The sequence below is a fragment of the Hemitrygon akajei genome, chromosome 1, assembly GCF_048418815.1.
Source record: "Hemitrygon akajei chromosome 1, sHemAka1.3, whole genome shotgun sequence".
Lineage (NCBI taxonomy): Eukaryota > Metazoa > Chordata > Chondrichthyes > Myliobatiformes > Dasyatidae > Hemitrygon > Hemitrygon akajei.
Genome location: NC_133124.1, coordinates 144,132,546 through 144,159,399, shown reverse-complemented (window position 1 = coordinate 144,159,399; position 26,854 = coordinate 144,132,546). Strand labels below are relative to the sequence as shown.

At 39.8% G+C, this 26,854-nt stretch overlaps 1 protein-coding gene across 7 annotated transcripts in view; it reads left to right on the top strand.

Moving 5' to 3' along the window:
* The window catches only part of LOC140731223 (protein MTSS 1-like), a 306,022-nt gene that overhangs the window by 97,858 nt on the left and 181,310 nt on the right, over positions 1-26,854 (top strand). The gene's annotated exons all lie outside the window — the stretch shown is intronic.

Below are 26,854 nucleotides of genomic sequence, written 5' to 3'. Positions count from 1 at the left end.
ATGATTCATCTGAATTTCATTCTAATTCCAACATTGTTTCTGTCAGGTTACCAAACTCAACCATTCTGGGAAATATTGACGAGAAACTAGCACATTAACAGCCAGAGCAGAAACAGCAGATGAAGAAATTAATTTTTAAATATAAGGATTTGTTTCCAGATGTTCCGAGAAGGACTACTATAGCTTCAGATGATGTAGATGTTGGAGATGCCAAATCCATTAAACAACACCCATATAGGATGAACATAGAAAAATGTGAACTTGCTGAGAAGGAAATTAAATATATGTTAGAGAATAATATTATTAGACTTTCTGACTCAAATTGGAGTTCACCCTGTGTTATGGTGTGAAAACCAGACAGTAGTATTAGGTTTTGTACGGACTATAGGAAGGTGAATGCTGTAACGAAAACAGATGCATATCCAATTCCTAGAGTAGATGATCGTATAGATAAAGTTGGAAAAGCAAAGTTCCTTACAAAGATTGATTTATTAAAAGGGTATTGGTGTGTTCCACTAACGGACAGAGGTAGAGAGATTTCTGCATTTGTAACTCCATCTGGGTTATATGAATATAATGTTCTTCCATTTGGGATGAAGAATGCCCCAGGTACTTTCCAGAGGATGATTAACTCTGTGATTCAGGGATTGAAAGATACAGATGCTTATATTGATGATTTAGTGACAGGAAATGATACTTGGGAAGCACACATTATTGCGGTGGAGAAATTGTTTGAAAGGCTTTCAAAAGCTAACAACTATTAATTTAGCTAAGAGTGAATTTGGACATGCCATTGTGACTTACCTTGGTTATGTTGTGGGTCAAGGTAAGGTAGCTCCTGTTCAGGGAAAAGTTCGGGCAATTTTAGAGATTCCCACTCCCAATGGGAAAAAAAACTCTCAGAAGATTCTTGGGAATGGTAGGATATTATCGAAAATTTTGTAAGAATTTTGCTAATGTTGCCCTTCCATTAACTAACCTTTTGAAGAAGAATGAGAAGTTTGTGTGGACAGTGCCTTCTCAAGAAGCATTTGAAAAATTGAAAACTATGATATGTCAACAACCTGTGCTCAAGGCACCTGATTTTGAAAAACCTTTTTCATTAGCTGTAGATGCTAGTGATGAGGCTGCAGGAGCAGTATTAATGCAAAGGAATGAGGGTGGAGAGGTTGATCATCCAGTAGCTTACTTTTCTAAGAAACTTAATAAGCATCAAAGAAACTATTTGACAATAGAGAAGAAATTGTTATCTCTTGTTTTAGCTTTAGAACATTTTGATTTATATGTTGGTACAACTCAAAAACCATTTATTGCTTGCACTGATCATAATCCGTTAGTGTTTCTGAGTAAGATGAAAAACAAAAACAGGTTATTAAATTGGAATTTGATGTTACATGAGTACAATATTGTAATAACTCATTAAAGGTAAAGATAATGTGGTTGCTGATTGTCTATCTCGATGTTGAATATACAATGTAATTTTTTTATGGAGTGGTTTTTATAATAACCATATAACATATAACAATCACAGCACGGAAACAGGCCATTCTGGCCCTCCTAGTCCGTGCCAAACTCTTAATCTCACCTAGTCCCACCTACCCACACTCAGCCCATAACCCTCCACTCCTTTCCTGTCCATATACCTATCCAATTTTACCTTAAGTGACACAACTGAACTGGCCTCTACTACTTCTACAGGAAGCTCATTCCACACAGCTATCACTCTCTGAGTAAAGAAATACCCCCTCGTGTTTCAACACTCCTACTATATTGTAAATTGTAAGATGCTATATGATAATACTATGTATACTGTGTATGTTATAAAATTTATACATTTGTTTTTTTTCTTGTAAATAATTGTTGAAATTTTGTTCTTGACAGACCAAATTTTTTTTTTGGAGGGAGGTGTTGTATCTTGTACTTGTGGGTATCTTGTACTTGTCACGTGACAGTGGTGTTGAAGCTATACTGGACTTAAGGTAGTGGTCTTGTGATGGTGGAGTGATGTCATTTTCCTGCCAGTAGAGGTCATGTGACAGTTTTTTTTTACAGGGTATAAAAGGAGGACCCCTCCCTGTGAGGAGGGGCAGTTCGTGGCTGGATTTGCCATTTTGACTCCATACTACTGCGTGGTCCAATATTATGATGCAGTTTGGTTGAAAGGTGGAGTTTTATTTAATGCCTAAAGTTTAAGAGGTCATTGCCGGCAGTTTCTTTATAATACTGCCAGTTAAAAATCAGTGGAGAGTGAAGATCGAAGTTTGGGAGTTAAAAGATTGAGGAAAGTCGATTTCGACGGTGAAACAAGTTTGACCTTGTTTGATCCTCATTTAGAAGGAATACATTGGCTGTCCCCAAGTTAACCCCTGCAAATAATAGCAGAAAGGGTTGGGTACAGTTTTGTCAAGGAAAGGTCAGTGCCTTTAAGCCGTTTCATTTTCATCTTGTAAATTCTCCGGGAAAAGTATAGTTCGACTGGGAACCGCAGCAACACGACGTGAAAGAGAATTTAATCATCTAAAAAGTCTCTCCTTTAATGGACTGTAAGCATTTTGAACTTTTGCAGTACTACTTTGAAGAACTGTTTTTGCAACATTTTTTCGCTTTATTCCTTTAAGAACTGTTTAAGCTGCCGCACAGCAGCTGATTTCCGGTTACGTTAGTTGTTAGTTTACTTTTGGGGGTTTGTTTTTCAGTGTTTAATAAATGTTTTATTTGTTATAAAAAACCTTGCCTCACTTATATATTCATTGTTGCTGAATACGTAACAGCCATCTAGCTGGATGTTACTTCAAATTGGTCCTTTATACTTTACAATTCAAAATAGCATTCAGAAAAATTAAATGTGACTATCAGTTCTGTCACTGTTGTAACTGCAAGAAAGAATCAACTCAGGGTCTGTTTGTTGCTGACAGGATGTAGCTGTACTATTTAAGGAATTGAATTTGACTAGAACTTGGTCATTTTGTACATATTTTTAAATTTGCTTGTCCCACATGATTATCATTGAGGACTAAAAATTAAGCTGATGTCAATCGGGCAAAAAGCTACTTAAGACATAAAATAAACTTACCAAAATACTATGGCAGATCCTTGGTTTAATATCTCAGTGGAAAGAAGGCATCTCTGGGTGCACCAATCCTTGGATGCTGCATTGAAGTGTCTGGATAAATTTTGGGTTGCCTGTGAAGTGGGTCTGAAGCTGTAGGCTTCTGACAAAGATCGGTAGTATTGCACAACCAGCAGAAACTTTTAGGCTCAAGGCAAATTATAGTTGAGTGGTTTGATCCCAAGGCTGAATTGAATTCTCTGCTTGTGAATTATATTTTGTATTTATTGTTGAAAAGAGATTGAGAAGTTCTTGCCTTATAGTGGGGATTTATCAAGGGTATAATTGATTATTGGTCTGACTTGGGTTTTAAAATCTGTCCCAACTGTTAAACAGTGGAGTAACACATTGTTCTAGAAGATTTAATAGAAAGAAGCAGATGCTGGAGGTCTCAAAATAAAATGTTGTAAGTACTCAATTGAGTACATCAATTACAAGTAGCATCAATTGAGTTTTTTTACATTTACACTGCTGAATAGGTCCTCCCATACCTTTGAGCCATGTTGCCTGGAAACCCCTAATTCAACCCCAGCCTATTCACAGGACAATTTACAATGACAAATTAACCCACCGACCAGTACATCTTTGGACTGTGTAAGGAAACCAGAACACCCAGAGGCAACCCATGTGATCACGGGGAGAACATACAATAAGCTCCTTACAATCAGCAGCAGGAACTGAACCCAGGGGGTTTCAGACATTGTAAAGCATGCACCAGCAACGCTACTGTTGCTGATGTTTAATGTTGCTTAATGTTTCGCTTCTCCAGTTCTCAAAAAGCCAATGACATGAAGCATTAATTTTGTTCACTTCGTAGACTGCTGCCTGACTTGCTGAATATTTCTAGCACTTGGGTTTCATTTTATATTTTCAGCATCTGCTCTTTTTTAGATTCACTTTAATAAATTGTACTGTATTAAAAGGGGTGGGTCACATTACTCATCAGGGAAAATGTCATGGTACTGCTCAGAGGGGATAAACTGGAGTGCTTGTCAAGGTGAATGGAGCTGAGGAATAAAAATAGCGATGTTAATTACCATGTTAATGGGATTATATTGTAGACCTCTCAACAGTCAGTTGGATTTGAGACACAAATTTGTATAGAGGTAACAGAGTTGCAAAAAAAAAGTTGTGATATTAAGTAACGCACACAAAATGCTGGTGGAACGCAGCAGGCCAGGCAGCATCTATAGGAAGAAGTACAGTCGACGTTTCGGGCCAAGACCCTTCAACAGGACTAACTGAAAGAAGAGATAAGGAAGAGAATTGAAAGTGGGAGAGGGAGGGGGAGATCTGAAATGACAGGAGAAGACAGGAGGGGGAGGGGTGAAGCTAATAGCTGGGAAGTTGATTGACAAAAGGGATACAGAGCTGGAGAAGGGAGAGGATCACGGGACAGGCCTAGGGAGAAAGAAAGAGGGAGCACCGGAGGAAGATGGAGAGCAGGCAAGGAGTGATTGTGAGAGGGACAGAGAGAGAAAAAAGAGAGAAAGAAAATAAGAAAAAAGATGGGGGGGAGAGAGAGAGAGAGAGAGGGGGGGGGGGGGGAAATAAATAAATAAATAAATAAAGGATGGGGTAGGAAGGGGAGGAGGGATATTAACAGAAAATCAGTGTTCATGCCATCAGGTTGGAAGCTACCCAGACGGAATGTAAGGTGTTGTTGCTCCAACCTGAGTGTGGCTTCATCTTGACAGTAGAGGAAGCCATGGATAGACATATTAGAATGGGAATGGGACATGGAATTAAAATGTGTGGCCGCTGGGAGATCCTGCTTTCTCTGGTGGACAGAGCATAGGTGTTCAGCAAAACGGTCCCCCAGTCTGAGTCGGGTCTCACCAATATATAGAAGGCCGCACCGGGAGCACCAGACACAGTATATCACAACAGCCCTTACATCTTCCTTTACACTTCCTCCCTCACCACCATTCAGGGCCCCAGACAGTCCTTCCAGGTGAGGCGGCACTTTACCTGTGAGTCGGCTGGTGTGATATACTGCGTTCATTGGGAAATTCTAGCCAGCTTCTAGAGTAGGTTACATGGTTGGCACAACGTTGTGGGCCTAAGGGCCTGTAATTTGCTGCAGATTTTCTGTGTTTTATGTAAAAACGAGAGGCATGGATTTAAGGTAAAAATAATGAGCTTTCAAGGGGATATGAATGGTACTTTTGAAAAATTTTGTGACTGATGTTTGAACTGCGCTGCCAGAGATGATGGAAGTAAATACAATTACTGTGTTTAAGGCACTTAGACAGACCTTTGAGAGGCAAGACGCAGAAGGATAGTCTGACTTAGGCAATGGGATTAGTGTTGATGAAGAAGAAAAGGTTGGCCTCCACGTCGTGTGCTGAAGAGCCTGTTTCTGACAATTTTGACTCTTGTAATTCCTGGGCATTTTGTCTTCATGAGAAGCAGGCAGTATCTCCCCATGGGCAATGAATATAGTTCTGCTTCCTCTTTCCATTCCCACGTTGTCACCTGAATCAGGTTTATTATCACTGGCATGTGAGGTGAAATTTGTTAACTTAGCAGTAGCAGCAGCAGTTCAATGCAATACATAATATAGAAAAAAAAACAAAATATAATAATAATAAATAAATAACTAAATCAATTACAATATACATATATTGAACAGGTTAAAAATTGTGCAAAAAACAGAAATACTATATATTTAAAAAGTGAAGTAGTGTCCATTTAGGAATCTCTTGGCAGACGGGGGATAGGGGGAGTAGTTGTTCCTGAATCGCTAGTGTTTGCCTAAACACTCTACCTACCCGATGGCAACAGCAAGAAAAGGGCATCGCCTGGCTGCTGGCAGTCCTTAATAATGGATGTTGCGTTTCTGAGACACTGCTCCTTGAAGATGTACTGGGTACTTTGTAGACTAGTACCCGAGGTGGAGCCGACTAAATTTACAACCCTCTGCAGCTTCTTTCAGTCCTGTACAGTAGCCCCCACCCCCACCCCTTTACCAGACAGTGAGGCAGCCTGTCAGGATGCTCTCCACAGTACATCTGTGGAAAATTTTGAGTGTATCTGTTGACATACCAAATCTCTCTTCAAGCTCCTAATGAAGTATAGCCGGTGTCCTGCTTTCTTTATTACTGCATCGATATATTGGGACAAGTTTAGATCCTCAGAGATCTTGACACCCAGGAACTTGAAGCTGCTCCATCTCTCCACTTCTGATCCCCTTATGAGGATTGGTACATGCTCCTTCGTCTTATCCTTCCTGAAGTCCACAATCAGTTCTTTCATCTTACTGACATTGAGTTCCAGGTTGTTGCTTCGACACCACTCCACTAGTTGGCATGTCTCACTCCTGTATGCCTTCTCATCACCACCTGAGATTCTACCAGCAATGGTTGTATCGACAGCAAATTTATAGATGGTATTTGAGCTATGCCTAGCCACACAGTCATGGGTATATAAAGAGTAGAGCAGTGAGGAGCATCCCTGAAGTGCACCAGTGTTGATCGTCAGCAAGGAGGAAATGTTATCACAAACCCATACAGATTGTGGTCTTCCGTTTAGGAAGTCGAGGATTCTATTGCAGAGGGAGGTTCAGAGGCCCAGGATCTGCAGCTTCTCAATCAGGATTATGGGAATGATGGTATTAAATGCTGAACTATAGTTGATGAAGAACATCCTGACATTGTGTTGTCCAGGTGGTCTAAAGCTGTATGAAGAGCTGTTCAGATTGCATCTGCTGTTGACCTATTGTGGTGATAGCCAAATTGTAATGGTCCAGGTCCTTGCTGAGTCAGGAGTTCTTTGTAATTATGACCAACCTCTCAAAGTATTTCAACACTGTAGATGTGAGTGCTACCATGCGGTAGTCATCAAGGCAGCCCACATTATTCTTCTTAGGCACTGGTATAATTGTTGCCTTTTTTAAGCAAGCCCGTAGCAGTGAGAGGTTGAAAATGTCCTTGAATACTCCTGCCGGTTGGTTGGCACAGGTTTCAGAGCCTTACCAGGTACTCCATCGGGACCTTCTGCCTTACGAGGGTTCACTGCCTTTAAAGACAGCCTAGCATCGGCCTCTGAGACAGAGATCATGAGATCATCAGGTGCAACAATGATCTTCCCAGCTGCAGTTATATTCTCCCTTTCAAAGCCGGCATAGAAGACATTGAGTTCATCTGGTAGTGAAGCATCATTGCCATTCATGCTATTGGGTTTCGCTTTGTAGGAAGTAATGTCTTACAAACCCTGCCAGAGTTGTTGTGTATCCGATGTCACCTCCAACTTTGTTCAACATTGTCTCTTTGCCTTTGAAATAGCCTCCGCAAATCATACCTGGTTTTCTGGTACAGGCCTGGGTCGCCAGACTTGAATGCCACAGATCTAGTTTCAGCAGATGATGTACCTCCTGGTTCATCTGCAGCTTTTGGTTTGGGAATGTACAGTAAATCTTTGAAGGCAAACACTCATCCACACAGCTTTTAATGAAGTCAGTAAGAACTGCAGTACACTCATCCACGTTCGAAGATGAATCCCTGAATACAGTCCAGTCCACCGATTCAAAGCAGTCCTGTAGGTGTTCCTGTGCTTCCCTTGTCCAAACCTTCTTGGTCCTCACTGCTGGTGCTGTAGTCTTCAGTCTCTGCCTGTACTCAAGGAGTAGAAAGTAAAGCCAGGTGATCAGACTTCCCAAAGTGAGGGCGTGGATTCTTGATGGTGGTGTGGCAATGGTCCAGTGTGGTGTTTTCTCTGGTATTGCAAGTGATGGTAATTGGTTAGAGATGTTTTTCAGATTGACCTGGTTAAAATCTCCTAAAACGATAGGATGCGCTGTTTTGTGCATGTTGATCCCATTGCTCAAATCATCTAAAGCCTGATTGACATTGGCCTGAGGTGGAATGTATACTGCTACCAAAATGACCCTAGAGAACTCTTGTGGTAGATAAAAGATTCTTCTCATAGACGATTTCTTCTTGCGGAGTGTGGTGAATTTCTGGAAATCTCAGCCATGGCAAGTGGTGGAAGCTGGACCATTAGGAAATATTTGCTGCAACAAAGGATAGAGGGTTATGCAGAAAGTGCACAGACAAGAAGTCAAGGTTAGCATAGATCAGCCATGATATTAAGTGCTGGTACTAGTACTGTAGACAGAAGAGACTAGAAATGCTGTTGTCTGGAGCAATAAAACAAACTGGATGACCTCAGCAGCTTGAACAATATTCGTGGAGGCAGAGGAATAGTGGACTTTTCAGGTCCTGATGTAGGAAATCCACCCGAACTGGCTATTTATTTACCCCTAAAGATGTTACTGACAGTAGCTTGTTTCTTGCTCCTTTTTTGGCATTCTGGTTATTGCAAGTTCACTCAAAGGAGTGTTCTTAAACTATTCAGCTGTTAACCCGTATTTAGATTTTAAGTGTTTTTTAATAGTTGTAAAGGAAGCTGCCTCCTTGTATAGCCAGACTGGATTAAAACTTGATTAAAAATTAAACTACTCTACTGCTTTTGCTGAATTAACCAAATAGAATTGTGATTAGGTGCAACTAGTCCTTATCTCCTATACCTTTTCTTGTAAAGAAAGCCAAGGCCTGATTGTCTTAATCAAACTATTGTTCCATCAATTATTTTACTTTATAGTAACTGGTTTGGCTGAACAATGAAGGGTAAACCCACTCTTACTTCAGCGGTGTTTCTATCCAAGTTAGTAACAGAAGCCAAAGTCTGAATGCCTGTGTGTGATGTTTGCATTTGATGACCTTGTCTTCCTTCTTTTATGTAAAAGCTGTTTGTGTGTTGTGAAACTGGTGCACTGTTGAACAGTAGTATTTGCATGCTGAGAGAGACAGGTGCTGTACCCCAGGAGTCAACATTTCTGATGACCAGATTATTAACCATCTGCTCTTAACTAGGGCAGTAAATCACAGTGAAAGTACCACACATTATTGAAGTACAGCATCATTTTCAGGATTGTACTGTCCATACAAAGTGTTTCATTTGTGTGCTTGACATGCTGCATTCTGAACGTCGATGCTTTTCATGTCCCTTGTAACTTAACAACCTCTGGGCAAACAAGCCCCAGATTTTTGTGCTCTTTGGATATGTTTGTTGTGACAAGCATGTGAAAATTAGGTAATATTTCTAGCGAGCTACTTTGCAGCAAAATCTCTTTACTTCAGTTTTGTACAAATAATTAACTATTTACAAATATACTGTATGAATTTTGAAAGTATAATTCTATATTTTAAATTAAGGATATAGCAATAGTTTTCTGCATCTATTAAGCGGTTTTATTTTGGTTTACTTGAATATGTGTTTTTAATTCAAGGTCATAAGCTACTGGAAAATTGGTTAGTAATTGGTTGCGCCATCACACATGCCACAATCGGCAGATTGTGTGCAGAACTGGACAGTTCATTGTTAACTCTGGATTTTTAAAAATATGATCAAATCCTGAAATACTATGGGCTTGCTGTTGACTCTTCCCTGAGTGGGCAGCCACACTGTGCCTCAGTGTTGGAGATTCAAGTCAGCATATTACAGATAATTCCACAACCTAATTATTTTATCCGTTCTGTAGATTTAGAAAGGAATGTCTGTGTTTGGAAACATATGCAGTGCTTCACCTGAAAATAAATTGCAGCAAAATTCTGCGTTGGTTTGCTGTTGGGGAAGATCTGAGTTTTGCATAAAACTTAAAACTTTCCCTTAGAGCAGAGATTGTCACTGATTAAAGTCTTCTGATAGCTTTTAGACAAAACATGCAGTGGTTCATTATTACTAGAAATAATATCTTGAGTTTATTGATTTAGTGGTCACTCAAATAAAAATCAAAGTTAAAGGAAGGGAAGTGAGATGAAAGTTGGGAATGTATGAATTTATAAAAGTGATCAGGTCAGTGTTAGTATGTGCACCAATAATGTTGAGTACAATTAATTTCAAATTGAGCTAACTGGAATATTGAAATTTATAGGCCAAGTTATGAATTTGTTTTTCCATCAGCAAGATTAATGTTACAAACTTGCACATTTTACACTTTTTTAAAGAAATATATGTTCTGTTTAAGACTATGGCAATTCTGCATTTTCCAGAAAAGTTTAAAAAAACTCGACAAAAATTCGTTTATACAGGCTGTTCCTTCAGTTGTCCATGCATTGTCCTGTCAGAATATTCAAAATTTATGATTTGTGTTTGAAGGGGAATAGCAAATTTAAAACTAATTTATGCTGACAATATTTTGGTAAATGAGTGAATTTAACCACAATGACGAGCATGCAGTAATATGTTCTAATTGTGTTTTCTTGTGTATAATTTATGGTTAATTTATGTTTTACACGTGCATGATGCTATGGCAGCAAAACTAATCAAAGAAAAATATTTGCCACTTGCTTGCATCCGTACAGACTGTTTACTTGTGAGACATGCCCACCGCTCCAATGATTGCTCCAAAAGTCGAACCCTTTATTTGATCCTTTATTAGCAATTAGCAAACATACATTTAAGTAATATTGATTATTATCTCAACAGTTTGCAAAAGATACGACTTCCACCAGTCCCAAGCTACAAACTGCAACAAAATGAGCAAGTATACGTAACTTATTCCCCTTTGTTTTTACCACGCCCTTGCTCATGTGACTATTTACCATGATAAACATAGTAAACATGCAACACAGAATACAAAGCAGATAGAGAACAGGTACACAGATCCTACACTGCTTATAATGCTATGTACCAGTGTTACTGTTGCAATTTAAAAAATACATATACTGGTGCATATGACAATAAACTCAACTTTGGAACAGTGAAATTGATTCCCAGGGGAGTCAGTGGAAGCAGTCAGTGTATAATTCTGTAAATGCAAATTGGATTTTTCAAAAATATAATATTTTTGGATGTAAGGTATGAATTAATTGATCTGTGGCAAGTGTAATTCAATTCAGAATATAATAGTGACTATCTGTATTTCCAAAAGCATTTCCTTTGGATATTTTTTCATGATTTCTCTGCTTACTATAGAATAATTAGTTGCTTTGGTTTGTCAGTAATGATTTATATATATATTAGTATATGTAAACTACTAGGAAGGTATCTTGTTGATCTTGCCGGCTCCAGCAGGCTAATAAAACTTTTCAGAGATTTGCTAAAATAAAATCAGGTGTATTTCTTTCAGATGTAATGAAGGTTGGTTCCTGGTGGTTTGAGGTGAATTCTTTTACTTGTAATAGTCTTCCGTCTTGTGCAACTTTCAGACTTTTAAAATCAGTATAGCATCATCTAATTGTGATTTCTGGTCAACCTTTCTATTTCTATAATTTTTGTATTCATCTGAATTGGTGCAGAAAACCTGTTGACTTTTCGAAACTATGATGTCTACATGAGTATAAAAGGATTAAGAGGTTCCTAGATTTGGATTAATAGATGTTTATTTTCAATTTTAGTTGAAGACTTTAGAAATATAGTTCAGCTAACACATTATTGCTTTGATAATCAGTCACTACAACCAGTGTTTCTTCTGATGTGAACGTCTTCAACAGGTTGGCTTTTATTGCTCCCAAACTGGGGAGGCAGGAAAGAGTCTGGAGTCACTAGGGTATGTCTGAGTGTCAAAATTTCTTTGCTAAAAGTTGTTTATGAACCTAAGGTTTTTACTTCAACACAGAATCAGAAACAGAATTAAGTTTACTATTGCTGAAACATGTTGTCAAATTTGTTGTTTTGCGGCAACAGTACAGTTTTTTAAAATGTGTTTTTTAAGGTCCATAAGTTACAATGCAAGATACAAAAAAAATGCAAAACGAGAGAAAATAGTGAGGAAGTGTTCATGGGTTCATTGTCTGTTCAGAAATTTGATAGCAAATGAGAAGCTGTTCCTAAAATATTAAGTGTGTCTTCAGGCTCCTGTACCACTTCTCTGATAGTAGTAATGAGAAGAATGCATGTCCTGGATGATGAGAGATGATACAATAAGAGGTACAATTTTAAACACCGACCCAGATCTGAGGTGAAAGGCAGTTACACTCGCTCTCTGTGATGTTCACTCCTCTCTCCAGGGCACCGGAGCCTTTCACTGTTCCATTGTTTGGTCAATTTAAACACCGACCCAGATAGGCTGAAAAGATGGGGTGTCAGGAGCTGAGGCAAGAGCTGATTTTGCTTGCTCTTTGTGATAGTTACTCCTCACTTCATGGCACAGAGGCTATTAAGACTGCCTCGGCTGCTGTGCTCAGTGCCCACAAATATGATGAACTAATAAGTGAGGCTTTGGGCATATTCCGGGGTTCAGATCTGAGGACTCAATTTGGTTTGGAATGTTGTTGTTCGTTTCAATTGTTTGCATGATTTGTGTTTTTTTTCTTGTGCATTGGGTGTTGGTCTTTTATTTTTTTCTTTAATTGTGTTCTATCTGGTTTCTTGCTTTGTGGCTACTTTTCTCAGTAAGCAAATCTCAAGATTGTATAATTTGTACATTCTTTGATAATAATTGTACTTTGAATCTTTTGAAGGTGGGGAGCCTAGTGCCCATGATGGAGCTGGTTGAATCTATAACTCTCTGCAGCTTTCTATGGTCCTGTTTATTGGAGTCTCTATACAAAGTGGTGATACAGTCAGTCTGAATGCTCTCCACAGTACATCTGTAGGAATTTGCTTGAGTCTTTGATGACATACCAAATCTCCTCAGACTCCCAATGCAGTATAACTGCTGGTGTGCCTTCTTCATGATAGCATCAGTATGTTGGCATCAACATTTTGCATCAGTCTGGTAGGTTCATTGGTAACATTAGGTCCATTACTTGAATTTAAATTTCCCCACTATTATTGTAGGATTTGGGCATGTGTTGCTGGACAATTAATCCAGAATTTTTAAGAACTTCACTGCTGGTCCAGTACATTAACTGGTACACTGTCATACACCTGTCCAATTGTACATGGCATTAATACATCAGACCTTAAGTAAAATGCTATTAACGTACTGCCTTCCGGACATATATCATTGGGCATCTAAACCCCAGCAAGATGATTGTTTTGATTATATTAATCCATAAATTATGTATCCAGATTTACAGAAATATTCTAAACAAATGAAGTGTGTTTGCTTTCTAGATTGACATAAGAGGAAAGCAGTATTATTGGCAATATACTAGTGACTTTGAAGATTCAAGACTAAAGATTCAGACTACATTTAGTATCAAAGTATGTATGCAGTCTACAACCCTGAGATCTATCTTCTCACAGACAGCCATGAAACAAAGAGACCATGGAATTTGTTCAAGGAAAAACATCAACCCCTCCATGTGCAATAAAAATCAAATCACGCAAATAGCAACCAAAAAAAGAGCAAAAAAACACAATCAGAAGAGACCAGTAGTTGTTGAGGTGTTTGGAGATCGATCATCTCTGCCTCAGGGCATTGCTGTAGGCATTCATTGAGGCACTGTTCAAAACCCTACCTTTTCCTGTTTAATTTTCCTTTCATCAGATGTAGTATTGTGAACTTATTGCACAATGCTCCTTTCCCTTCATAGTACCTCAGCAAATGAAGAGAATCTTGCAGAGTAACCTGTTCTTATAATTATAATATAGATAACATCCCAGTAGCTTGCAGAGCCAGCATCGATAAAGTGAGGTTTCTCAACACCTATATTTTCTGACCCATTCCACAGTTTTCCAAAGCCCCTTGATTGCTTCAAACTCCTGAGATCATTCTTCTTTCCCACAATATAAATTCGCCCCTTTCTCCCACCCTTTTTCCAAGCCAAATGTAAATGAACCAGAAGGGAGATGTTTTTCATGTATCTAGTTATAATCTGGATCCCACTACCTGTTGAAAGTGAATTATGACAACACTCAAGACATGGATGTGAGGCCATTTGGGTTACTGAAATTTGTACTGTGCAGTTGACTAAGTATATTTGTGCTTGGCTGTAGATAATATGCCAATAATTGCAGTGAAATGAACAAGCTTGCCTTTCAGGCAAATATTATCTAATTTGTCATGGCTGTCAGGATGATCAAATCATTCTACTTTTCTATTTGTCAGGAAGTATTTCAGCTTTAAAGCAGCCTACCGCATTGGGAAAGATTTATTGTTGGCTAAACAAATCTCCATTACAGTTGATTTTTTTGTATAGAGCCATATTTGCATGAGATTTTAATTTGTTGATGAAAGTGTTTTAGAGTCTTTTGGAGTTGAGCTGATTTTGACCTGTTTTACTTCTCAGTGGGGAGTTACCTATTTTTCCTAATGCCAGACTTAAGACATGAATGTTAAATGGACATAAGTACTGAAGGAGACTGATTTTATGTTAAGGTTGCAACTGTTAGGTAGACTTTATGCATGTTTGCTTTTGAAATTATTTCCTGGAATATGATCGGACAAAATTGCAGTAAATGGAATGAGTTGCAGTGTAACGGGGACAAAATTGGAAAGGATGATGATTACAAGACTGAAGGTGTTATATGTGAATGCTGGCAGTATACAACATAAGATGGATGATCTTGTAGCGCAGTTAGAGATAAGCAGGTATGATGTTGTGAGCATCATTGAGTAGTGGTTGAAAGAAGATTATAATTGAGGGTTTTTAACAGCTAAGGACAGGCAGTTAGGCAGTGGGGGTGTTGTGGCTTTGTTGGTTAAAACATTAAATCACATAGAGGTGACATAGCATTAGAAGATGTAGAATCATAGGTAGTGCTAAGCAACTGCAGGGTAAAAACTCCCTGATGGGAGTTGTATGCAGGCCCCTGAACAGTACCCAGGATGTGTGCTACAAATTACAACAGGAGGTAGAAAATACATGTCAAAAGGGCAATTTTTTAGGGGATTGCAGGTGGATTAGGAAAATCAGGTTGGAGCTGATTTTGGTTCCCAAGAGAAGGAATTTGTAGAATGCCTACAAGTTGGCTTTTTAGAGCAGCTTGTAATTGAACTCTTGAGGAGATCACTTATTCTGGATTGAGGTAGTGCAATGAACCAGATTAGATTTGGGAGTTTAAGAGAAAATCATCATAATATGATAGAATTCACCCTGCAATTTCAGAGGGAGAAACTAAAGTCAGATATATCAGTAGTACAATGAAGTTAAGAGAATTACAGAGGCGTGAAAGAGGAGCTGGCCAAAGTTGATTGGAAGAAGACACTGGCAGTGATGACGGCAGAGTAGTAATGGTTGGAGTTTCTGGGAATAATTTGGAAGACACATCCCAGTACATCCAAAGAAGTATTCTGAAGGCAGGATAACACAACTATGGCTGACAAGGGAAGTCAAAGACAGCATAAAAGGAAAAGAGAGGGCATATAATTAAAAAATAGCAACAATTAGTGGGAATTTAGGGGACTGGGAAGGTTATAAAAACCAACAAAAGGCAAGTAAGACAGCTATAAGGAATGAAAAGATGAAATATGAAGGTAAACTAGCCAATAATATCGGTGGATACCAAAAGTGGGTTTTTTAATGACGTAGCAAGTAAAAGAGAGGTGTAAGTAGATAATGGACTGCTGGAAATGACGTTGAAAAGATAGTAATGGGGGACAAGGAAATGGTGAACAAACTGAGTAAGTATTTTGCATGTCTTCACTATGGAAGAGGCAAACAGTATGCCAGAAGTTTGAGTGTTCCAGGGGGCAGTAGTGAGTGTCATTGTTATCACTAGGGAGAAGGAGCTTGAGAAGCTGAAAGATCTGAAGGTAGCTAAGTCAGCTGGGCCAGATGGACTACACTTGAGTATTCTGAAAGAGGTAGTTGAAGAGATTGTGGAGGCATTAGGTACAATCTTTCAAGAATCACTAGATTCTGGTGTGGTTCTGGAGGAGTGGAAAATTGCAAATGTTGCTCGCTCCACTCTTCAAGAAAGGAGAGTGGGGGGGGTGCAGAAAAAAGGAAATTGTAAGCCTGTTAGCATTATCTCTAGCTGGGAAGATGTTTGAGTAAATTGTTAAGATTTCAGAGTACTTGGAGTCATGTGGCATAATAACTCAAAAGTCAGCATGCTTTCCTTAAGGGAAAATCTTGCCTGACATATCTGTTGGAATTCTTTGAGGAAATAATAAGCAGGATAGACAAAGGAGAATCAGTGGATGTTGTATACTCGGATTTTCAGAAGGCCTTTGACAAGGTGCCACATGTAAGGCTGCTTAGCATGGTAAAAGCCCATGGTATTGCAGGAAAGACCCTAGCATGGATAGAGCATTGCCTGATTGGCAGGAGGCAAAGAGTAGAGTAAAGAGAGCCTTTTCTGATTGGTCTCAGGTGACGAGTAGTGTTCTGCAAGGGTTAGTGTTGGAATCACTTCTTTTTATGTCAATAATTTAGATGACAGAATTGATGACTTTGTGGCCAAGTTTGCGAACAATCTGAAGGTTGTGGAGGAGCAGGTAGTGTTAAGGTTGCAGAAGGACTAAGAGATTAAAAGAATCGGCAAGGAGGTAGCTTATGGAATACAGTGTCAGGAACTGTATGGTCATGCACTTTGGTAGAAGGAATAAAACATAGGCTATTTTCTAAATGGGGAAAAGGAATCAACAGTCAGCGTTACAAAAGGACTTGGTAGTCCTTGTGCAGGATGCTTTAAAGGTCAATTTGCAGGTTGAATCAGTGGTGAGGAAGGCAAATGCATTGTTAGCATTCATTTCAAGTGGACCAGAATATAAAAACAAGGATGCAATGCTGAGGCTTTATAAGACACTGGTGAGGCCTTACTTGGAGTATTGTCAGCAGTTTTTGGACCCTTATGTTGGAAAGGATGTGCTGATATTAGAGAAGGAGGTTCACGAAAATGATCGCAGAATAGAAAGGTTTATTATATGAGGAGTGTTTGATGGCTCTGGGCCTGTACTTGCTGGAATTTAGAAGAATGAGGGAGGAATCACATTGAAACTTATTGAATCTTTAAAGGCCGAGATGGAGTGGATGTGAAGAAGATGTTTCCTGTAATGGTAGAGTCTAGAACCAAAGGGCATAACCTCAGAATAGAGAGACATCCATTTAAAATGGAGATGAGGAGGAATTTCTTGAGCCAGAGGCTGGTGGATCTGTGGAATTTGTCATTAGTTAAGAGTATGAAAGCAACACAACTAAGTTACTGGTGGTTGAATTTCAGTTGCCTTCTGGGGCCCTCAGTGAAGGAATTGGCCATCTATGCTTTGGATTGTTTAGGAATATGAAAAATCTCTTTGATGCAGAAGACTTCCTGGTTTCTGTCATAAAACTGAGGGCTTCATGCAGTACACTACATGATCAATGTTTGGTAGAGCTATTCACCAGTAGAACCACATTCCACACAATTAGGAACTATGCAGTTCTTTAATAGTTATCAGTACAATATTTAATGAAAAATGAAACCAACTGTGGTTTTCCTGGTTGGCTAAATGAGGTAGACTTTGGTTTGAGGCCTGCACATTTGAGGAAATTAAACAATGGAAATATCTTGCAGGTGCTGGTGGCTATGGCTCAGAGGATGAATTAGCCTTGGACATACTGGATTTTCAATACAAGCAGTAGTGTAGTAGCTGATTCTAACAAATCAGTTACCACTTTTGGCAAACCTCACGGATTTGTTATACTGTATGACATACTCTTGACTTACTCCAATAATGATGTTCCAAAACCCAAGAACTGTATTCAATCCTTTATTAGCAAACATACAATCTTGAAGCAATGAAACTTAAACATAATTACTCATAAATTAAGCTGCAACAAAGCATAATTGAGTGTAACAAAGCAATCAACAAAAGATATGACATCTGTCCGTCCCCAGTCCCAAACCATACAGAACAAGGCATAAATAACTATGAATAACTTATTCCCTTTGCTTTTACCACGCCCCACTCACGGGATTAGCTACCATAATAAACATAATAAATGCATAATACAGAATACAGTGCAGATAGAAAACAGATGCATGGCTTCTACAGGTAGTATTAAGAGCATGATTTGATGTCTGGCGGTATTAAAAGTGAGAAGTGGGGTTAAGGTAAGTTGATAAGAAGTGAGAGACTATGAAGAATCCCTCAGGTGAAGTGGCCTCCCGTGGTCCAACCAAACGTGTAATTGTTTGTCCTTTACATTGTTTTCATGAACATGACACTATTCTATTAAAAACGTCAGGTACTGCAGGTCATCCTCACAAGGAAGTTGCTTGGTAGTGGTGAAGCTAGACTTGTTGTACACCATGTTGCAGCTTGCTTCAGCCAGCCAGGGAAGAAGACATTGGATGTGGTGCACGATCCAGCAGATGGTGGGGGTGATTATTTTGTTTGTGTTTGTTGTAATCACAGGACAGTGTTGGATATTGGTAATACAGAATACTGTGAATCCGATTCATCAGCAAGACTGATGGCAGGGGAGTTCCTTAGGCTCGGTTGTTGCACGGAATAGTTCTTCATGCTTTGGGGAGACCTGTTGTAACTGTTGAGGAAGGAGATGCTGGAGCTGTGTGCTGTTCGATTTTGTGCTGAGTTAGGGGTTGGCCTCACCTGTTTGTACTGCCCTCCAGTATTCACTAGGTGGAAGTAAAGCTGGATTACGTTCATCTGTGGCTGCACTAGTATGAGGCAAGGGAATTTCTGCTGCTTGCAGAATCGTGGCTCCAGGGCAACATCCATCCACCATCAATCTATGGGCCATGGCACTGGGGAATTTGGACTATATTATTTTTGTGACTCGTGTTTTTCTGCTATCATAATTGTATGTGCTGTTTATGACTTTTGGTACTGTGTTTTTCACTTAACCCCAGAGGTTTCATGTCATTTGGCTGTATTCATGGGTATGGTTGAATGACAATTGAACTTGAAGAAGCAAAAGTTTTTTTTTCCCATGTTCTGATTCAAGGTTCGAAAGGAGTATGAAATATGTGTTTAAAGAGAGTTACCTCAATAGATTTGACCTTTAATATGAAAGAAATTGAGGAAGCAAAATTGAAATGAGTGGGAAAATGAGATTGCCAATAAAGAAAATTTGGGAGTGCATCCATTTGCCTACATCGGGTGATGAGAGAGCAGTATTTGTATACCTGCACTTTGCCTTTACATCTTTTTTTAGATGCTATACTTGATGACAAACTTTGAACCTGCTTAATTTCCACTCTTGCCTGAACTGTAGAAGCATTGGAATTGTAGAGTACAAAACACATTTTCGGTATGGGGGCGTCACAGGTAGGGTCAGGTAGGTAAGTGCAGCAATAGCACTTCAGAAGATTTGGAGGAAACTAGACCTTCAGTAGCTAATTGAATGGCATGAATAGAACAAAAATGTGATTCAGCCACTACACTTCAAGATGGTAGCAGTTAGTGCAGCACTATTACAACTTGGGGTGGGGCCATGGGACTTCGGAGTTCAATTCTGATGTTATTTGTAAGGAGTCTGTGTGTCCTCCCCATGGAATGTGTGTGCTTTTTTCCAGGTGTTCTGGTTTCCTCCCATAGTCCAAAGACCTAATGGTTAGTAGGTTAATTGTTTATTGTAAATTGTACCGAGATTCGACTAGGGTTAAGTCAGGGGTTGCTGAGTGAAGAGAGGAGTGGATACAGGAAGCGATCTCCACCTTCTTGTAGCTGTGATGAAGTTCAAGCTGAGAACCACTAGGGCCAGAACATATGTTGTTGAGAAGCTCAAGGACACCTCTCTGAGATCTGCCTTTGCCAATTAGCTTAAGAATTAATTACTGGCCTTGTAAGACCTTGATGGGATGTGTCAGTAGACACAACGTGGAAATGGATCACCTCATTCTTCAAAGACAAGGCTTGTCTAGGGTACAGAGCTGGAAAGAAGAACAAAGAATAGATACACCAGGAAACATAGACAGCCTCAGAAGTAAGTTGGAAAACTAAGAAGAAAATGCTAGATGCAAAGTCAACATGACTTACTGTGACACCAACTAGGATACACTGAAACTAACAGGAGAGTGAAGAGATTTGTAAGAAAGACTAAGAGAATCTAAACGGAAGACCTTACAGTGCAAGCTGAAGAAGCAGCCAATTGAGGTGACCAGGGAAATGTGTACAAGATTTCATAACTGGTATGTGGAAGGATCCAGGCCAGAGCCAGTTATCGTGTGAGAGATAAGATCGGTCTGCTTTTGACAACTGAGAAAGAGTAAAAAGCACAATGGACAGAGTATTTTGGAGATTTACTGAATAGACAGCCACCAGGTGAAGAACCCGACATACAAGAGGCAGCAGAGGACACAGAGGACATCAACACAGATCCACTCAAAAAAGAAGAGATTCTGGCTGTGATTAAATCACTAAAGAACAGCAAAGCTCCAGGACATGACAATTTGAATGCCAAACTTTTCAAAGCTGAAGCAAAAGGTGCAGGAGCCATTCTGCAATCACTGTTTAACATAATCTAGGAACGGCCAAGTACCCATGGACAGGTCAAAGGGAGTCATTGTTAGGGTCCCCAAGAAAGGAGTGCTAAGTGATCGCAACAACCATGTGGCATCACACTTTTGTCAGAGCCAGCAAGATTCTGATTGCCCAATGGATTACAGATGCTGTTGATGTGTGCTTGAGGAAGGAGCAAGCTGGCTCCATGAAGAACAGAGGCTGCATAATGCCATAGAGCAGTGCACAGAGTGGCAGAGACAACTATATATAAATTCCATGGACTTTGAAAAGGCTAACATCCACAGGGAGTACCTTTGGCGAATTCTCAGATCATAAGGGTCCTCCCAGAATTGTTCAGCTTATCCAGAGTTTCTATGCTAACTTCACCTGCACAGTTGGTGACAACAACTTCAGCTTTGGGGGACATCACGTGATGACGTAGGATCGAGACGCAGGGACCCAGCTCTCCCGTAAAAAGTTAATAAATTAATGTTTAAATGAAGAAAAGTTAGTCAATACTTTCTAAAAGTTACTTATAAACGACTCCGGACTGTGTCAAGCTATGCCTCAAGGAAGGAAGATGAAGAAAACTAATACCAGGAAGACTACGCAAGTTGGAACAAGAACAAGGCCCACGTCTACCGAGGAACTGCGGTCTCAGGTACATTATATCACCGGCGATACGGAACAGGAGACTGTGGCAACATTGGCCACAGGAAAAGACCATCGTGAACTGCGCAAACGCGAAGGATGGAGCATGCGCAAACGGGAGCAACAAGAACTACAAAGCCCAGCTACCACTGCAACTGAAAGTGATAGCGAATTGGAGAGAGAGTCAAATCTCTCGGAAGGATCAGATGAAGAAGGAGATAAAAGTCCTTCTAGAAATATAGAAAAGACTTTGAGGCAAATAATGCGTAAATTAGACTCATTAAAAGTAATTAAAAATAATCAAAAAATACTCGGAAAAAAAATGACCAATATGGAGACTATGCTTGATAAAATGGCAAAGAGACAGGAAAAAATGGAAAAAAGAATTATGGACTTGGAAACTACAACGGAAGACATGGTTGAAAGAATTGTCAAAATGGAAAAGGAAAATACTGCTTGGACATCAGAAAGAAAACAATTTATGGAAAAAATTGATAAGCTTGAAAATCTCAGTAGACGAAATAATATTAAAATTGTTGGACTTAAAGAAGATATAGAAGGAGAAGATCCAATAAATTTTTTTCAAAAATGGATCCCCAAAAAATTGAAAATGGAAAGAGAAACTCCAATTGAGATTGAAAGGGCGCATAGATCTTTAAGGTCAAGACCTCGAGCTGATCAAAACCCACGATCAATTTTGATAAAATGCTTACGATACCAAGACAAAGAAAAGATCCTGAAGGCCGCTGCCCAAAGTGCCAAAAATAGAAACGGGCCACTGATGATAGCAGGGAAACCAGTTCTTTTTTATCCGGATATAAGTTACAACCTGTTGAAGAGAAAGAAGGAATTTAACCCAGTGAAAAAAGCCTTATGGGAAAAGGGTTATAAATTTACAATGCGTCATCCAGCAACACTGATAATTTTTTTGGAGGAGGGAAACATTTTTTTTTCCGATTATCGAAAAGCGGAGGAGTTTGTACAAGAACTTCCATCTATTCGCTAATTACACATAGAGGCTTCCAAACGTAATGGATTAAAGATGAAGATAGACCCAAGGAACAGAAGTGATGGACATTTATGGATATTATAGAAGAGAAAAGCAAAATTTTAGAAATACTAAATGAGAATAGTTTTTTTTCTCTTCTTATACATATACTTTTTTATGTTGCGGGGGGGCTGGGAGGCTGTGGATCGGTTACTGCGGGATTCACGTGTGTAATCATGGCGGTTGCCATGACCCGTACAGCAGAGGGGGGTAATGTTATGTTTTTTTTCCCACAACATTAGTAGGGGGGTATTTTGTTTTTTTTTTCTTTATATTTTAATTTTTTTCTATCTTTTTGCCTGGATGATTGGTGGGGACACACATAGCAACATGGAGATTTTTATAAAGATTTCCCAGGATACCACGAAAGTGGAAAGATTAGGTATTATTATAGATTGGAGTAATATAATAAAAAAAAAGACTAATCTACTAAATTTTTAAAGTTTTAATGTTAATGGGCTTAATGGGCCAGTAAAAAGAAAAAGAATTTTAACATATATTAAAAAAAAATGAGAACTCCGTGGAACATGTGGGGATCTTCCAACATCCAGGCATTCCCTTTTTTTTCTTTCTTATTTTTTTAATAGGGATGTTAGGGGGAGGGGTTAAGGGGAGGGGGGCTGGGTAACACTTTTTTTTTCATACACATTTATTCTGTAACTATTTGAAAACAATAAAAAAAGTTTTTTTAAAAAAAACAACTTCAGCTTTGAAGTCCAGACAGGAGTCAGGCAAGGTTGTGTGATGTCAGTGATATTGTTTCATATGGTAAATTAACTGGGTTATGAGGCAAACAATGAAAGATCAGCAGTGAGGCATTAAGACCATAAGATACAGGGGCAAAAGTAGGCCATTTAGCCCGTTGAGTCTGCTCTGCCATTTCATAGAACCATAGAACATTACAGCACAGAAACAGGCCTTTTGGCCCTTCTTGGCTGTGTCAAACTATTTTTCTGCCTAGTCGCACTGACCTGCACCTGGCCCATATCCCTCCATACACCTCTCATCCATGTACCTGTCCAAGTTTTTCTTAAATGTTAAAAGTGAACCCACATTTACAACTTCATCTAGCAGCTCATTCCACACTCCCACCACTCTATGTGAAGAAGCCTAATGTTCCTAATGTTCCCTTTAAACTTTTCCCCCTTAACCCTTAACCCATGTCCTCTTTTTTTTCTCCCCCAGCCTCAGTGGAAAAAGCCTGCTTGCATTCACTCTATCTATACCCATCATAATTTTATATACCTCTATCAAGTCTCCCCTCATTCTTCTACGCTCCAGGAAATAAAGTCCTGACCTATTCAACCTTTCTCTGTAACTCAGTTTCTCAAGTCCCAGCAACATCCTTGTAAACCTTCTCTGCACTCTTTCAAACTTATTAATATCCTTCCTGTAATTCAGTGACCAAAACTGCACACAATACTCCAAATTCGGCCTCACCAATGCTGTATACAACCTCACCATAACATTCCAAGTTTTATACTCAATACTTTGATTTATAAAGGCCAATGTACCAAAAGCTCTCTTTACAACCCTATTTACCTGTGACGCCACTTTTAGGGAATTTTGTATCTGTATTCCTAGATTCCTCTGTTCTACTGCACTCCTCAGTGTCGTACCATTTACCTTGTATGTACCATTTACCTTGGTTTGTCCTTCCAAAGTGCAATACCTCACACTTGTCTGTATTAAACTCCCATCTGCCAGTTTTCAGCCCATTTCTCCAACTGGACTAGATCCCTCTGCAAGCTTTGAAAACCTTCCTCACTGTCCACTACACCTCCAATCTTTGTATCATCAGCAAATTTGCTGCTCCAATTTACCACATTTTCTTCCAGATCTTTGATATAGATGACAATTAACAATGGACCCAGCACTGATCCCTGTGGCACACCACTAGTCACAGGCCTCCACTCAGATTTTCCTCTCAGCTCCAATCTCCTGCCTTCTCTACATGTACCTTAATGCCCTAACCAATCAAGAGTCAACCTCTGGCTTAAATATGCATAAAGATTTGACCTTCACAGCTGCTTGTGGTAATAAATTCCACAGATTTGCCACTCTCTGGCTAAAAAATTCCTCCTCATCTTTGTTCTAAAAGGCCGCCTTTCTATTCTGAGGCTGTGTCCTCTGGTCTTGTACTCTCCCATCCTAGGAAACATCCTCTCCACATCCACTGTTATCAAGGCCTTTCACTATTTGATAGGTTTCAATGACGTCACCCCTCATTCTTCTAAATTCTAGTGAATACAGGCCCAGAGCCATCAAATGCTCTTCATATGACAATCCTGGAATCATTTTCGTGAGCCTCCTTTGAACCCTCTCCAGTTTCAGCACATCCTTTAAGGGATAAGGGACACAAAACTTCTCACAACACTCTAACTGAAGCCTCACCAGGGCTTTATCAAGTCTCAATATTACATTTTTACATTTATTTTCTAGCAGCCTTATGTGGCACCTTGTCAAAGGCCTTCTGAAAATCCAAGTACACAATATCAACCGACTCTCCATTGTCTATCCTGCTTGTTAAATTTTCAAAGAATTGGAATAGGTTAGTCAGGCAGGATTTTCCCTTGAAGCCATGCTGACTTTGGCCTATTTTATCATGTGCCTTCAAGTACTCTCCTCCTTAATAATCGACTCCAACTTCTTCCCATTCTTTGAGGTCAGATTAAATATCCTGAGGTTTCTTTTCTTCTGCCTCTCTCCCTTCTTGAAGAGTGGAGCGACATTTACAACTTTCCAGTCTTCCGGAACTGTTCCAGAATCTGTTGTTTCTTGAAAGATCATTACCAATGCCTCTTTGATCTGTTTAGCCACCTCTTTCAGAATCCTGGGTGTACACCATCTGGTCCAAGTGACTTATCTACCTTTAGACCTTTCAGTTTCCCAGAGCCTTCTCTCTAGTTATGGTGACTTCATGCATTTCATGTCACCTGATGCCTGAAACTTCAACCATACAGCTAGTGTCTCCCCCAATGAAGACAAATGCAAAATACTTGTTCAGTTTGTCCAACAGTTCTTTGTTCTCCCCCCCCACCCATTACTACCTCTCCAGCATTGTTTTCTAGCGGTCCATTATTCTCTTTAATATTACTGGCTGGCTTACTTTTGTATTCCATGTTTACCTTAATAACTTTATTAGTTGCCTTCTGTTGGTTTTTAAAAGCTTCCCAATCCTCAAACTTCCCACTAATTTTTGTTCTATTATATATCCTCTCTTTGGCTTTAAAGCTAACTTCTCATCAGTCATGATTGTGTCATCTTGCCATTACAGTACTTCTTCTTTGGCATATCCTATGCCTTCTGTATTGTTTCTAGAATTCCTAGCCATCGCTGCTCTGCCATCATCCCTGTTTTTTTCTAATCAATTCTAGTCAATTCCTCTCTTATGCCTCTGTAATTCCCTTTGCTCCACTGTAAGATCAATACATCTGACTTTAGCTTCTCCTTCTCAAATTTCAAGGTGAATTCAATCATATTATGATCACTTTCCCCTAAGGGTCGTTTTATCTTAAACTCAATTCCGATTCTTTGCACAAGAATACATAGCTGATCCTCTAATGGGCTCAACCACGAGCCACTCTACAAAGCCATTTCAGAGGCACTCTAGAAATTCCCCCTCATGGAATCCAGCACCAACCTATTTTTCACAATCTACTTGCATATGGTCTAGTAAGTTGAACCAGTTCTTCAGTTGCCCTCACCAGCACACCAGACCAGGTGCTGAGGCACCCAATGCTCCTGCAGCACCATCACCTCCCCTCCTCTCACCTCCTCCCCACTCCAGTTCATCATGTGGTTGAACAACACAGGCTACCACCGCCTACACTCACTGCTTCCCTTACACCTACCATCTACACCTCCACATACCAACTGCTATTACCCCAACCTTCACTTCCCCAGCCCCCATGTTCAACCAACTCCCAGACATCATGGACTCACCTTCACTACTAAGCAGGTGAGAATGATCTGGAGAAACTCAAACACGACAGAGCATCAGGACCAGATGGTGTGATCCCTGAGGTTCTGAAGGAGTGTGCTGAACAGCTGTGTGGAGTTCTCCAGAGCATTTGAGGTCTGAGTCTCTGCCTGGTAAGGGTCCCGACTGTGTGGAAAACATCATGTGTGGTCCCAGTACTCAAGAAGGGCTGACCTGAAAGCCTTGAATGACTGTTGTCCGGTGGCCCTGATCTTACACATGAAGACAGTAGAGAGGCTGGTCCTGGCTAATCTTAGACTTATGGTCAGATCAGCCCTCGATCCCCTGCAGTTTGCCTACCAGGAGCACGTTGGAGTTGCTGATACTCTTATCTACCTGCTGAACAGAGCTTACTCCCATTTGGATAAGCAGGGCAGCATTCTGAGGATCATGATTCTTGATTTCTCAAGTGCCTTCAATACCATGAAGTGCTCATTGCTGGAGAAAAAGCTCTGTTCAATGCAGGCTGGCACTTCCATTGTATCCTGGATAATGGACTACCTGACTGTCAGACTGCAGTTTCTGCGGCTTCAGAGCTGTGTGTCAGGCATGGCTATAAGCAGCTATAAGCAGCACTGGAACCCCACAAGGGACTGTATTGCTCCCTTCGTGTTTAACCTGTATACCTTGGACTTACTTTAGATACAACACTGAGTCATGTCATCTGTAGAAATTCTCTGATGACTTAGCAATAGTCATAAAAGGAGGACAGGGGGATGAATACAGCCCCTGGTGGAGGACTTTGTCGAATGGTGCAAGCTGAATAATCTGGAG